Here is a 16,724-nt window from a genome sequence, read left to right as displayed (position 1 = left end):
TGTGTGACATGGTGTAGGGAGCCTGCTTTGGCAGGGGGGTTGGACTCGATGATCTCTAGAGGTCCCTTCCAACCCCTACAATTCTGTGATTCTGTGACCTAAACAGGCATAGTCCTGAACCAGAGGGATTTCAATAAATATTCCATTACTGGTTAAAATCATTTCTAGACTTTGTCCTAAAGAGTGTCCTAGTCCAAAATAGTATCAGGATTAAAACTATCCAGTAAATGGGCCTGAAAGAATCTGTACATTGAGAACACCAATGTTTCTCAAACGAGCATGATTATAACACACCACATGGTGTCCCCAGTATGCTGCGCACCATTTGAATTTTGGCCAACATTTTCATGCTGAACAAATTGATTCCAAGAGATTACAGAGTGATTTGTGATTTATGGCATATGTTAAAGAAGATTAAAATGAACAAAAGAGAAGGGAAAGAGGTGAAAGGGCCTGTCATGTGAGGGTGTAGATAATAATTTAAGTGCAGATGAGAACTGTTGAGGGCTTGTATGTATATTAAAAGGAACTGGAAATGAGGTTCAGTTCACTGGGCAATTTGCTAATGACATGTGTGGAATAGAGACTAGAGGTTTTTTTTTTTCAGTGAAAGTGACTCTCCATGTCAGCACAGAATTCCCAATTCCCTTCCCAAAGGATTTTGAATGGGCTTTTTTTGAGTGTTTGTTTGTTTGTTTGTTTTTCTTGTCTTCTGTCCATTGTTGATTTTGTTGGCAGTGGTTGATTTTCTTTTTCCTGAAGGGTTCTAAGTAATTTGAGAATCAGTGAGATTTGTGCTTCTGAGCCGAGTCCTGAAGATATTAGGTATCTGACTCTTTACAGACATCAGGGTACCCAGCTACTCACAGAATCTATCAAGTGTAATTTTCAGAATTGCAAAGGGATGACTACCCAAGATCAGAATGATACAAAGCTTATGAAGTTTATTCCATTAAGTTTCACAGAATTTTTATGTTATGGGGGACTTCCTGTGTTATGGGAAATTTTTATTTTATGGAGATGAAATGCTCTGAGCAGGGTGTGGATTTCTATGCTAAATTACAAAAAGAAAACTTCACTGGAAGAAAGAGGTAGGCAAGTGAGGCTGTGAATTTTGCTTTTCTGATACACCCGAAACTGTAGCAAGTGAGCTACAATCTGATTTGGTTTACACAGGCATTAGACCACACTGAAACAAGAAAGAGGGTTGAAAAGGAGAGTGGGCTGAGTAGATGTGTATATAGAATGTGCATCTTTCTAGAGGATTTGAGGCCAATTAGGCCAAGACTTCAGTATCCCACATGGAACTCATAAAAATCCCCCTCAGGTCTGGCCAGATGTTATTGTGCTCAGCCAAACATTGTTTCCTGGGGATAAACAAGATCCTGACAAAACAAACAAACAGAAAAAGCAAAACAAAAAAAGCACTTTCATCATTCCTGTCCCCCTTGATCAAACCTGATGTATTAAAACATCAAGAGCATATTTCCCACTGCAGACTCTTCCTCTCCATACTGAAAATGCAATATTTATATCCTGATTTTAGCTGGTGGTTCCAACAGCTAATTGCTGTTTGCAATCAAATCTAATAAACATCATATGCTGAGACTCTTCCTCCAGATTTTTATATGTAGACCAAATTTTTGGCTCCTGTTCACACAGAGAATAGCAGTATTCTTTAAAATGTATTCCAACACCTCCCAGATTTCTAGAACCTGGATAACTTGTTTTAGCTACATGCTTCATGGCACATACCTTACACTAAAGAATTAATTTTTTTAATTAAGCAAAACAAAAACACCCATTAGACTATCATTTCTAACTTCATAGTCCAATAATACTGAAGTGTCATAAAATGTGATTCAGAGTGTATTATAGATCTCAGAAGTCCAGTACTGTTTTAGTTTTGGCAAGATGTACAGGCTAGGCAAAGTCAGTTTCCCTAAGGATGAGTAGATAAAGCCCATCAGCCCCAGAGGTGCTCTTGGTTTCACGTGCTTGGTGTTGCTCAACTCAGTTTAAAAAGCTATCAAAGAGCAGAAACAGACACAAATGACCACTGGAACTGTGTGCAAGTCTATGGGCTGAGTCAGAAATGACTGCAAAAAATGGGAAGTACAAAATCCACTACAGTGGTCTGCCAGTGCCCTCATACCTGCTCTGCTATTTACAGATCTCCTGTGAATTTGTGCATGACTGTTAAAGGCGCATTAAAAGCTATTCCAAAAAATTGGATTTTTATGAGAAAAAAGGGCTAACAAAAGTATAATCACATGAAGTGCTCTACAAGTGCTCTATTGTGTGCCCCCAGTGGTGCAGTGGTATAAGCTGCTGCTTGCGGCACCGGAGGGCCCGGGTTCAAATCCCCCCTGTGGCGCAGGGGTAGAAGTGCCGCTTCGCTACACAGGGGGCTCGAAACCCGGGAGTTGGACTCGATGATCTCTAAGGTCCCTTCCAACTCGCACGATACTATGATACCATGCTTGATTTTATCTGTGTTTAAACCTTCTTCATGGAGTTTATTTTTGTCACGGGACTTTGCTGCTGATGCGGATCTGGTAGTGAAGTATCAGCTAAAGGCTGATGTGACCACTTATAATGACCACATTTGTTTTGGAACCTGAACAAGCAACATGTAAACAATGGGTCTCACCCACAGTGTGGATATCAGGATGCAAAATCTAGAGAAGAACAGATGAATCTCCCCTAGAAACGTGATCTTCAGTATAGCAGTATTCTCTTGCTGAGGTATCTCAATATATTTTCCACTACTGTCATTAGTAAAACAAGCCCTTAGTTCTGGGCATTCTGTTGCACATCTTTTGGCTCAAATTCTTTGTGATTCTTGTAGTGTCAGAAATTAATAGTGCTAAGCTCTTAAACAATGGCACACCAACTCTGTATGATTTCCTCTTGTTTTACAGATCCTGTTTCCTACTTAGATTTTCTTCTGTCAAATACAAGGTGTGAATGATGAACAGTTAATTAATTGATCAAAGAAGACCAGAGAATGTGTCAAGATACACCAGTCTGTCGGTTCTGCTCTGCAGTCTTTCATTCCTCTTTTCTGCTGCTCTCCTGCTGGGCAAACAAGAAACAATCTGAAGAATGTGATCTCAGCCTTGTTCTCACACTGTCTTTATAACCTGACAGATAGGAGAGTGAAAAATTCTTATTTGAGAGTGATTATAGGTAAATACCTAAACAAGGTAGGCAGAGATGGAAGGAATAAAAATCACCATGCTCTATATTAAGTATGGGTTATGTATGCATGCTTCAAGGTCCAAATTTTACACATTTTTCTTAGCCTCCCACTCTTTGTCTAGGAAGTGAAGGGTGGGTTACCAGAAGCAATGGTATAGTCATGTCACATCATTGTCCTACTTAACTTTTCTGGAAGTGTCAAGCTCCACATCAGCATGATATGAGTGTTACCAAAAACTGTTTTCCTCAGCTTTTGCTTTTAGCATAGGCCTCTTGAGAGCCAGTGGTTGAAGTTAAGTTTTTCTTTGAGGGCTTAGCATTACTAGAGAAATTAGAACAAGATAATAGAGAAGCAGATGTCTTTCTTGGGTTCATTTAACTTGACAAAAATGGTTCAAAATAGCTTAAGACTGCTATGCCAGACAGTACCTAGAATATCTAGATCCACTCACACCTGTGTTTTCTTCCCACAGAAGCAGCAAACAGTAAGCTGAGCTGTTAACAAACACATAGTTGTTGTCAAGAAAGCTGAGTAAGAGACATTAAAATGAAATGAGAAAGAAGTATACCAGAACTGGATTAAGGTTATTAGAATTGTACAATTCGGTATCCTTATTTTAGTCAGACAAATATCTACATGCACACATGTGTAATCATAAACTTCAAATTTCTTTATCTCCTTTGCTAAGCATGACACAAAGCAGAGTACAACAATGACAGCAAAGCAGCAAGATCATAGGATGCAAGTAAAGATATACTCAAACACAACAGCAGCATACACAAAGATGTAGAGGAAAGACACAGCATATCTTCAAAAAGCCTCAGATACATAGAGAGCTCCAGAGATATACCCTTATGCCCACAGCCATCCCTTATATGAGGTCTAGAAAGGGGTAGATTTCTGACTTCACCCCTTCTAGTCACACACTGCTTGCACCTGTGCTCCCTTGAATTGGCTCTGCCTTCCTACCTGGTGCTCAGTCACTGTTTCAAGCTGTGACTTAGCATTTCTACTGCACTAGCCAACATGGTGAAGAGTGTCAGGCTTACAGGAATCTTTGCAGAATAAAGCATGCTGAGATTGAAATTTGTCAACATTTCAGATGGTCTTTAGCTTACATATTGCATTTATTTATTTATTTATTTTTGCTAGCTATTATGTTTCAAAATAATATATTTTAAACTGATGGAACATAGCCTTCAAAAACATGCTGGAGAAAGAAACACTCATGAAAATAACGAGACAGTAACAATGATGCCTTCAGGCAAGGTGAATCGCTCCTGTAGCATCTGTTTGTTACTGACCTAGTTTCTTACCCCATTTCTGCAGTATAAACCTTATATAATATTAAGCTACTTTTTTTCCAAACGTTCCTCAGGAAAAAAAAAAAAAAAAAAAAAAAAAAAAAAAAAAAAAAAAAAAAAAAGAAGAAGAGAGAGAAGGAAGGAAGGAAGGAAGGAAGGAAGGAAGGAAGGAAGGAAGGAAGGAAGGAAGGAAGGAAGGAAGGAAGGAAGGAAGGAAGGAAGGAAGGAAGGAAGGAAGGAAGGAAGGAAGGAAGGAAGGAAGGAAGGAAGGAAGGAAGGAAGGAAGGAAGGAAGGAAGGAAGGAAGGAAGGAAGGAAGGAAGGAAGGAAGGAAGGAAGGAAGGAAGGAAGGAAGGAAGGAAGGAAGGAAGGAAGGAAGGAAGGAAGGAAGGAAGGAAGGAAGGAAGGAAGGAAGGAAGGAAAGAAAGAAAATTATAGCTTTAATTTAGTAGGGGAAATAAGTAAGAAATTTGAAACACCAGATGTGGAATATCCAAAAGCATACCTGTTAGGATGAGGGCAAACATATGTAGCCATTTGTTTTCAAGCACAGTGAAGTCAAATCCATTGCTATCATTAAGTACAGAAATCTACTCTGCTTGGACTGTAAGAAATTAGATTTAGATATTTTGAATATAGCAACCATTTTTAATGTGATATGGCGTAATTAAAATTATTTGTGGTCAATCAGTAGGTTCAATGACCAACTAGGGTTTTGTTCTGGCTTAATATAGGGTATAGGGTAATATAGGGCTTAATTATGGAAGGTATTAGCTACTTTAAATTGTCTTTGATCTTGTCAGGTGTGCAATGACCTCAGACACCTGTGTGTGAGCTCTCTTTGGAAGGAATGTTGTTAGAGGAAATACCTTTAGACATCATAGTGGGGAAATATTTTGAGAGAGGCTATCCTGATTCAGCCAAGCAGTCTGGGCTGCAGAATGATGGATTGTGACAAACCGACCTCAGAGCTTTGTGAACTATTTGGGAGGATTGGCTCATAGGCCAGAGAAGTAAGATAACAGTGAAAGGGGGGAGAACCTTTCTTGGGCTTTTGTGTGTCTGAATGTACCAGTCAGTGAGCACAGAAAATGTACTCCCATCATTCGTAAATGTATATCATCCAAGCTGTTCTGATAATAAATGGGCATGATTACTGGTATGTATCATGACCTTGGCTGCTGCTCTAATCAAGGAAATCACAGAATCACACAGAATCACAGAATTGTAGGGGTTGGAAGGGACCTCTAGAGATCATCGAGTCCAACCCCCCTGCCAAAGCAGGCTCCCTACACCACGTCACACAGCTCGGCGTCCAGGCGGGTCTTGAATATCTCCAGAGAAGGAGACTCCACCACCTCCCTGGGCAGCCTGTTCCAGTGCTTCGTCACCCTCACTGTAAAGAAGTTTTTGAGCACATTTGTGCGGAACTTCCTATGCTGAAGTTTCAGCCCATTTCCCCTAGTCCTGTCACAAATCACTTGCTCGGGAACAGCTTACCAACAGTCGGCACCCGAACAGGGACCTTTTAAGGTCAGATCTCAAAACTTAACTGAAGTGACAGGAGAGTGAAGTTGGAGGCAGAAGGTCTGGGAGTGAGTGGATGCCTCTAGGTCAGAAAGACAGGTGGTAGTTTGGATTCTGGGACCATAACTCAGATGCTCACACGGACACGAGGGAATGGAAGGATTGGAGCAGCAGAAGGAGGCTGGCACCAGACAATCAAGTTGTTGTTGTAGCTGGAAGCGGGGTCACAACCCAACCCCTGCATCCACCATGGAGTGGGAAGCTGCAGAGAAACTACTTATGAGTATTCTTTCTAAGAAAGGAAAACAGTCATCTCTTAAAGGCATATCAGACTTAATTAAGTGGGCTCACCAATCAGGACATTTGCAAGAAGTGGCACTGATATTTAGTGTAGATGAATGGTGAAGCATAGGTGATCACATGTGGGACATCTTGACATCGTGGGGGAAAGACAAAAAGTGTATTTGCAAATTAGGACCCGTATGGAGGGCATTAAAAACTGTGCAGGCAGAATGACAAGTTGCTGCCACAGCTGTGCAGGTGCTCTCGGGGGATGCAACTCCAACTATGAAGCTGTTAGGGACTCCTGTGCATGGCTTGTTACACCCAGTGTGTTCATCAGCCTCCCAGCTGCAAAGTGCAAGAGACTGTGCCAGAGAATGGAATAGGAATTACAGCTCAAGGGTCACATGAAGGGGAACCAGACCTGTCTGCCAATGTTACTGGGGAAGAGGGAAGCACACCCCATCCCATTACTGAACAAAGCCTGGCTTCTGTCCCCATTCCTGGCTCGGAATCCTCAGAGGAGGAGGAGGGAATTCCGGGAATCCTCAGAGGAGGAGGAGGGAACTCTGGGGCTAAAAACATTAGCTGAACAGCTCCGGCGACTGGAGGTGCAGGTTAATAATCAAGCGAAGCCTCCTTTGTCTGCCACTGCTACCTCCTGGGGACATGCTCTCCTACCCTTGGCCCCTCCATATTTTGGGTCAAGTGCCCCAACATTGCGATGGTCTGAGGTGATTCATGATGCGATCCTGGAAGCGCAGTGGGAAACAGCATCAAAGATAGCTTGTCCGGTTGTCTTACAGCATCAGAGCGGACAGAATGTGGAACAGTGGGAGCCACATGATTGGAAGTTATTGCAACAGGCACGTAAAACCATTAGTGACTCTGGGTTAAAAGCAGAGGCATCAAAACAGATAATACAATGGATATTTACAGCTCATGTTAACACCCCCTCTGGTATTCGCAATCTGGGCCATCTCCTGCTTACCCCTTCTGAGAACTTACTATTCATACAAGAGTGGTATGAAAGGGCTCTAAGAGAAGCTGCTATACCCAGACACCAGAGCGACCCATTATATGGCGTTACAGCTGAAATGTTGGTGGGTATGGGACCCTATGTTGCAGTAGAGGTGCACCATTTGTCTGCGCGCTTGGCATTAGAGGCTATTTTTGCTATACCAGCAGGAAAACACAAGCCAGCTTTTGCCACAGTAAAGCAAAGCATAACTGAGCCTTTTAGCCACTATGTCAATAGAATGTGGATTGCAATAAGAGACAGTGATTTACCAGAAGGGACCAAGCAACAGTTGTTTTGTGTAATGGTTCATGATAATGCTAATCCTACAACGCAGTTGATCTTAGCTACACTCCCACAAGGGTCTTCAGTCAAAGTAATGCTGCAGCAAGTTGCTAGGGCTGAGCAGGGAAGACAGATCTCTCAGATTGTTGCAGCAGTGCAGGCTGCTATAGCCACAACATCATCCGATAAAGCAAAACCAAAAAGCCTTAGATGCTACCGCTGCAGATTAATTGGTCACCTCTGTCATTACTGTTTGGAGAAAGTGTGGTGTGATGTTTGCCAGCAAGCACCTCATGCTACAAAGGCATGCAGACAGTCGGGAAACAGCCAGTGCAGCGCAAAGAACTGCCATGCCACGACACTAATTCCAAGAATTCTGACAACTGCAGCAGTTACCTTGATTGGCACCGACCTGCAACCACAGGGAGCCTTGGAGTGGATGTGACAACAGCAATAGACATCCACTTGCAATCCACAGTAGTTCAAAAAATATGGCTTGCTGCTGAAGGACCATGTATGGGACATTGGTAATCACAGCCCAAACCTCTGATTAATCAGCTGAGGCAAGTGTTGGGTCAGCTGTGGGAGCACAGGTGAGAGTAATGTAGCTGTGCTCCCGGAAGGGGTGGAACTCTACTCCACCTCCTCTAAGACCTCATTTAATGGCTGACCCCCACTGAGGCAGCATCTCTTGGAGATTGCTCCTCAGTGAAGGCTGCCCCAGCTTCTTCAGCTAAGGCATCAACACTGGTGAGTTTTCCTTTGCATATAACTTTGATATATCTTTGTGCATTTACCATCATCTTTGTTAGCATCTTTATATTAGCCACCTATACAGACCATTGTCATCTATTAGGCCTGTTCATGAAATTCTAGTGGGGCAGTTGTCATTGGGTCTATTGAGTGTTGTTCTCAGTCCAGGGGTGATCAGTGCTGACCACGCAGGGCCTATATTTGCCTTACAGTATACATAAATGCCACCTATTTTTATTCCAGCAGGCACATGCATTGGCAGTTTATTTGTACACCTTGTCAGCAGGAGAGGTGTGATGGTCCTACCTGGACAGGTGGTTTTGGTTCTACAGGGCATCTTGCCTGTCTTATCAGCTGGGAAGTTGGCCTATGATGACAGTAATGCTGCATGGTGGGGAAATGCCTATTACAGTGGTTGCCTTACTGGACTCAGGGACTGAAACCTTCATTGTATCATCGCAGCTGTGGTCCCCTGAGTGGCCGGTAACTGCAGTTACTGGCCTTAGCAGCATTGGAAGGTCTTCCTCCACCCAGAGTTCTCAACGGCCAATTTGTGTACAAGGTGTCAGTACTACTACATGTGACTAGATTACTGGAGGGTTTGCAAATGTTGTTGGGAAGGGATATTCTGGGACAACTTGGAGCATGCCTCACCAATCAAAAATTTTAATAGTAGCCACTGCTGTGCCTCCACCCATTCCCTTAACCTGGAAAAATACTGATTCTGTATGGGTGGAGCAGTGGCCATTATGGGAAGAGCACTTGAAAATTGCTGAGCAATTGGTACAAGAACAATTAGATGCTGGATGCATTGGTCCCTCAACAAGTCCATGGAATACTCCTATTTTTGTTATACCCCAAAAATCTGGAAAATGGAGGCTATTGCATGACCTCTGGAAAATTAATGATCAAATGGAATACAGCCTGCTACTTGGTCAGTCATTGTTATTGACCTAAAAGACTGCTTTTTCACCATTCCAATAGCAGAACAAGATTGTAAACATTTTGTATTTTCTGCTCCTTCTATCAATAAGGCAGCTCCAGCCAAAAGATGAATGGGTGCTACGGCATTCAGATGCTATGGTGACTGCCCTGGAAGGATACACAGGGATCATCCATAATGTTCGCCCCCAAGGGAAAGTGCAACAGCGGTTAGCACAAACGCAGTGGGTCTCAAAACCATATGTATCACTGCAACCAGTAAATGGCAGGACTATGAATACAGATGCTGGGAAGAAAAGGCTTGCTGTATGTGTTTGGTGGGAGGATGGGAAATGGAAATATAGAAAGCTTGTAGGCAATACAGCTGACTCATTGCAGACACTAGAGTTAAGAGCAGTAATATGGGCCTTTTGTCAATGGGATAGAGAATCTTTGAATATCATATCTGATTCTTTATACATTGTGGGAATCTGTTAAAAGATAGAAGATTCTTATGTAAGGGAGAATAAGAACAGTTACCTTTCCACCCCATTTATTCAATTGTGAGCTGCCCTAAGGAGAAGACAACATGTATATGCAGTCATTCACATAAGGAGTTATCAACTTACTTTTGGTCTAGGAGAAGGGAATGATGTTGCTGATCACCTAGTCATGATAATCCTCACAGATAGTTTCAATGCAGCAAAATCATCACATGATTTATTCCATCAAAATGCTAGGGGCTTACAGTGGCAATTTCAGATCTCAGCAGCTGATGTGAAATTAACCATGCAATCTTGTTCTCAATGTGCTCATCATAATCAGGGTTTAAGGTTTGGGGTTAATCCTCATGGCCTCAGGGCTTCAGAATTATGGCAAACTGATGTTACACATTTAAGTTCCTTTGGCCATCTTAAGTATGTTCATGTTAGTATTGGTAACTTTTCTGGAATTACGTGGGCCACAGCTTTGACTGGAGAATCAGCAAGACATGTAGTCAAACACTAGACCGCTAGTTTTGCAGTAATGGGAGTGCCTTCCCAAATAAAAACCGATGATAGGTCATTTTATCGATCAGCCTCAGTTCAGCACTTTCTGCAACAGTGGGGCATTCTTTTGGTATACCATACTCCCCCCACTGGGCAGGCAGTTATTGAGTGAGCTCATGCTACCTTAAGGGCACAGATTGAGCGTTTGTCACAACAAGGTTTGACTGTACCAGAATCTTTGGACAGAGCCTTATTTGCTTTGAACCATCCTTTTATCTGTGGACAACAAACCATGCCAGCCATAATCCTATATCATTCTTCAATCAATATGAGGGCTTTTTTGGAAAGTCCCAAGGTGATGTATAAGGAACTAGCCACTGGAACCTGGTTGGGCCCAGCTGATGTAATCTTTGTTGGGAGGGGGTATTTTTGTGTCTCTACAGAGAATGGTGCTCTGTGGGTTCCTGCTCACAGTGTTCATTCAGCTCGTGAATGGCCTCAGCGAATATCAGCAAGTGAACTCAAGAAAGAACATGTGGGTTAGCTGCTCAGAAGCAATGAGCCAAAAGAACTTTTGCCTTGCACTGTCTTTAGATACAGACTCATTTCAAACTTGCTTGATAGGCTTGCCGGCCTTGAACGCCATGGACTTTACTGCTTATGTTACACAATCATGTAACTTTTCGCACTGCCCCCTCTTCCCCCCTCTCCTGCTACTGTGGGAATCAAATGTTGTTTCTGCATTTAGAATAAGATAAGAATATTTTATTTCAAGATCTCATTATATAAGTGAAGCAATTTGTAGTTATTAGGTAGAAGTCATAGGTACAAAACTGCAGCTCCTGTCCAGCTGTCTGAAATAGAACTACTGATTTTTGGTGCTGGACAAATAAGACCTGAGTAATAAAGGATCCAAAGAGGAGAAGTTAAAATAATTAACAATATACCTATATAAACTAGCAACAATGTATGTTTTAATATTTTGTTGTACGCATTACAAAAGTATACAAGTCGTGACATACCTAAGGATGTGCCTGAAGAGATATCGGGAAGGACTGGAATCAACCCCCTCCCCGGACTCTTTCTTTAACCAAGGCCTCTGGGACAGAATAGAAGAAGCTCTGAAGGGAATCAACATATCAATACGATAAGAGTACCGAGACATCTTGGAAACAAAAACAGCAGGATGGCGACTGACTGGCACAAGATAGCACACGAATTAACAAGTGTCAGAATGTAATTAACAAACGCAAACCTCGGGTAAAATTGTAACCTGGAATACCCAACCAAAGGGGAAAGGGGAGGGGAAAACATATGGGAGACAAGGTATAAAAACTGTAACATCGTGTCCGTAGGTGCGCTTCTGCTATCAGGGCGCCCGCCATTGCAATCGCGAATAAAAACTGCTTTTATCAGAGATACCGTCCTGACCAAAAATTATTGAGGATATTTCCAACGATTTGGGGGCTCGTCCGGGAGCATTATCGCTTCTTGGGGTGTCCCCACTGCACTGGACAGGATAAGTGCACTCCGCTGATTTTAGCGGTCCTGTCTGGGTGGTGAGGTGACTTCTCAGGACAGCCGGTAGGAAACCGAGATTGTTACAGAAAGGACGGGCTCTGTAAAAGCCAAGTGGCTAGGCAGGCACAGGTGTTACCCCTTGCAGACCCGGAAACTTCGTGCACGGATCAAGGTAAGGGAACTGAATCCTTATCTTGGGTTGAGACCCTTGAATGTGTGTGGCTGAGACGCACTTTTAGTGCGAAGTGAGTGCGGAGTCCCAATCCGCGGTTCCGTTGTCCCGCGAGGGGCGCGGCCAGAGACGGACCAGGCGGCTGTGGTGCTGAAAGAAAGAGTCTCGGGAGGGAGCTGTTGGTGTACGGTACCCTGCGCACTTGACGAAGATGCCAGCAGTACACCCCTATTTAATCCGAGAGTCGGAGTGGGTGCTCCGCAGGGATTGGGCCCAAAAATCCGAGAATCGGAGTGTGGTAACTTGTGAGCTGGGCAGTTCACAGTAGCACTCCGGAGGGATGGGTAATAGGAGCTCCATAAAACAGGGTAAAAGGGTCCCTAACACTGTGCCCAAAGATAGCCCCTTGGGGAAGATGCTTCAGAATTGGAGCTGTTCTAATTGTGGGTTCGAGTCCCACCGGGATTACTGTGCGTGCACGAGGAGAGCTATTTTTACTTCCCCTTAAGGGGTTGGTTGGTAACAAAGTATAGTGAATATTGTCAACGTTAAACTTGGTTTTCCTAGCTGTATTAGCAGGAATTGTTGTGTATTTGGCCATTATTAACATCTCTTATTATCGCTTGTTACTGTACATTTGAACTAAGTGTTGAACCAACAACTTTGATATTTTCCGAGAAATATTGTACCTTGAACTGTGTAAAGACCGGTCTTGTGCAGTCTGTGTGAGTGTGGGTGTGAGTGAGACGCAGCCCAACTGCGGGGCGAGTGCGGAATCGCGACCCGCGGTTCCGTCCTGCGAGGGAAACGGCCGCGAAAGGCCTCTATGTTCTAAATGTTATGATGTTTTTGTATATGTTGCGATGTTTTTGTCTTATTAATTGTTGTTAGTATTGTGGCAACTGTAACGCACATAATAGTGAAGTGCATACGGAGTAGGGTGGTGGAAAGAAAGCCCGCAAAAGGCAAACCACAATTAGTATCGAGACCCTGTTGCTTTTGTTGTAGAGAATACTGCGGTTTAAGGGTGATAAAGATTCAGATTAGGGATACAATAGGGTTGTGTTACCTCCGCTTTAACGTGTTAACTTTACGAAATTTGTTTTGAACCATTGTTCCCCCTTGTTGTGTGTGTACGAATCAATAGAAAACAGTAATGGGGAACTCAAGGGAAAGAGATACCTAAGAAAACTCCCTTAGGATGTATATTGGCATATTGGAGGGATATTGCTGGGAAACCGGGAGGGACTCTAAGCAAGAACACCTTCATCAAATACTGTAATCATTGGTGATTAGTGTATAAGTTGGAGGACAGGGAAAAATGATCCCCAAATCAGGAAAAGAGGACAGGGAAAAGATGTTTAAATGTTGTGTACAGATATGGCCTAGAGAGCCACTACAGGGAAAATCAATATTTTGGCCAAAATATGGATCTGATGAAGGTTGGGTTTGTCAGATCTTGAATTTATACGTATATATATATATAAGAACAAAACCCCTTTTCGAAGGAGGAATCAGAATATGCTGTCTGTTGGATACAAGAAATCAGCCTGTTACTAGTAAAAAAAGAAAAAAGGTCCAGACCAGGAAGGAGAGGAACTACAGAAGGGAACTAATCAATGGGACCCTCTAGAGAGTCTCCCCCTTCATATAACTCCAATGTTGCACAAAGGGAGGCAAAGGGGGACAGGCACTGCCCCAGTAAGAGAAAACAGTAAAGCACATAGGGTCATTTAACAGGAAGGGGGGCATGCTGGGCTCAGGAGAAAATTAAAACAATGTAAAAGGGTTATCAAAATTTTTCCTTTCCCAGACAGGTGTACCAGCACCTCAGTGTACCCCTTATGGGAGGTCCCACTGGGACAAGGGCAAATATGCTATGTAAACTCCCCGCTCACTAGTGGAAAAATTAGAAATTTTAAGAAGGAAATGAAATCTTTATTTGAGGATCCAATAAGAGTAGCAGAACAATTAGATCAATTTCTGGGGCTTTCAGAACTTTGGTCCCACCAGGAGCCCCTGGTAAATATAAAAGTGGGACCTGAGGGGGAAGAAGTTGTGATTTTAGTTGATACTGGGGCAGCTCATTCATTGCTGGCCCATAAAGTATCAGGACTCAAATTAACACATGAGGCCTTAAAGTTATCAGGGGGAGAGAGAACCTGGATGACAGTACCAATTTTTGAGAATATTAGTGGATAAAGATGAAATTTGGAATCAAGAAAAACATGAATTAAGGTCATAAAGATAAGGGTGGAACAGCCCAGGGAACTGAACAATATGGATTGCTAAGGAAAAGTTGTATGGTATTAAGGGTGTGGAAACTGAAAAACTGTACTGCTTGATCTGTGGGTTTTGAAGGGAATGGGACAAACTGCTTTGATGGTATAAGAAAAAGTATTTGCTAATGGCATACAGGAGTATAATTGAGGGTGTGTGGAAGTGTAACTGAAGGTACAAATAGTGGAATTGTGTGCAAAGGAAAAAGGGTTAAAGAGAAAGTGTGTTTATCTGTGCTGGTATGAGGGCAAACCCCTGCACTGTTCCCCCCCCCCCCCCCCCCCCCCGCAAGAACTCTTGAGTGAGAGAGAGCCGGGGATGGAGACTGTTGCTGTAAACAGCAAAGGGGGAGGTGGAGAGGAAGGGGCAATGGAAGTGAGAACAGCCTTCATGTGCAGAGATGTAGGAAACCTGAAATCCCAGTGTTAGCACTGGACACCTCTGGAGAGAAGGAGGTGAAACTGAAATAGTATGTTAGTAGTTTATGTAACGATGAGAGTTTGGAAAGTGAGAAAGTTTGGGACAGACACAGGCTGAAGGAGGCAAGGACTGGCAAGGTATAACAGGGATGGCAGGACTGAAGAGAGTTGAAGGATAAGAAAACAAAACAAACAAACAACAACAAAAAAAACTGTTTGACAAACAGATAGAAAGGGAATTGGTGATAATAACAGCTGTTACTGTGTTGTGCTAAAATAGGGTCGTAGGGCCCAGAGATCCCCTCGGGAAGAGGTGGGGAGGGGGTAGGAGCTTGAAGAGCCCAGGGAGGGCTCTGCCCCCACTGGAAGGAAAGCAGTGTGCAAACTGCAACGGGAAATTGCATTTAGGGAAGCTGGATAAAGAGGTTTATTTTCTGGTGGATATGGTATTCTTCTTACCACTCATAGATGGCTTTATAACAGTAGTAGAAGTTACTGCCCAACAAGAAAATGTGGTTTTTTTTTTTTTTTTTTTTTTTTTTTTTTAATTAAGTAAATATAAGCTAGGAAAGCAAGTAGGAATACAGGAGTTCTTGTACCTGCCAGGTTACTCGGCAAGAAATTTAATAAAACTAGAGCTAAGAGTCCAACAATATTGACTGATTAAGAATTGTAAGTTTTAACACAAACTGGGAAAAACAATGTTGTACCCCCAGGAGTCACAGCAATCTGAAATATGATGCACTTAGGGGTGTGGGCATCAGGGGCAAACATGAAGCCCTAAATAGAAATTAAAAGCAAGAGCTTGCCCAGTCAAGGTAAAGCGATGCCCTTTGAGGATATGTAACTGTAGAAAGATAAAAGAAATAATAGATAACTTTTTGGAGTTTGGATTCCAATTTTGCAAAAATTTTAGATAGCAAGTACAATAGTTTGGTACAAGACTTGAGGGCAAGTAATGGAATTGTTGAATGTGTACATTCAGTGGTAGCAAATCCATGCGCTTTATTAACCCAGTTAAGGAATGAATAGGTGAAGTTTACCTTCTGGATTTGAAGGATGTCTCTTCGGCCTGGTTTGGCCAAAGGAAGCCTAAGGTTATTTGCCTTTGAATAAAAAATCCCTAATAGAGGGAGAATAGACTCAGTTAATCTGGACAGTGTTACCCAGGATTGTGAGAACAGCTTAATGATTTTTGAGAACTGGTCAACTCGTGAGCCTGAGACCTGGGATCCTCCAGCCCAGGGTGGAACTTTACTGCAGCACCTGGATGCCATAGCAACAAAAGAGAACTGTGTAATGGACTGTGAGTTTGCTGAGTTTCTTGATTTACAGAAAGCACAACTAACTCAACAGCAAGTGACATATTTGGGAGATTACAGCTGGACTTTGAACCTTAAGGACTGCCAGGAAAGAAGCCATCTGCCAAACCCCTGAGCTGCAAATTGCCAAGGAACTCCATACATTCCCAGGAATGACAGAGTGGTGCTGACTGTGGATACTTAGCTATGGACTGATCGTAAAGCTCCAAACAGCTTGATGAAGTGAGTAAGGGATGGCCAGGGTGTCTGAGGGCGGTGGCTGCACTGGTGCTCAATATTCAAGAAGCCTGTAAATCTACATTGGGTCAAAGGATACCGGTTTTAATATTTCATACAGTGTTTACTGTATTGGAGGCAAAAGGGGGACATTGGCTCTCACCCCAAAGATTCCTGAAATACCAGGCCCATCCTGATAGAGCAGGATGATGTAGAAATAATTGTAACTAATATTGTCAACCCAGTATCTTTCCTTAGCGGAACACCTGGAGAACCAGTATCTCCTGACTGCTTTGAAACAACTGAAGCTGCACATTTCAGATGGTCAGTCAGAACTGAAGGACAAACCCCTAGAAGATGCAGAAGTTCCTGGTTTACTGACAGCTACAGTTCTGTAAGGCAAGGAATGCAGTAATTGCTACTGACCAGGATCCAAGGACTATTAGCACAAACATCATCCTTGAAATCTCCAATTCACCCATTTCAAGCTGGGGACTGGATCCTGATCCAG

This window comes from Excalfactoria chinensis, chromosome 1 (genome assembly GCF_039878825.1).
Source record: "Excalfactoria chinensis isolate bCotChi1 chromosome 1, bCotChi1.hap2, whole genome shotgun sequence".
In the NCBI taxonomy this organism is placed as follows: Eukaryota; Metazoa; Chordata; class Aves; order Galliformes; family Phasianidae; genus Excalfactoria; species Excalfactoria chinensis.
The sequence above is the reverse complement of the archived record's forward strand: the minus strand, read 5'-3'. Positions refer to the sequence as shown.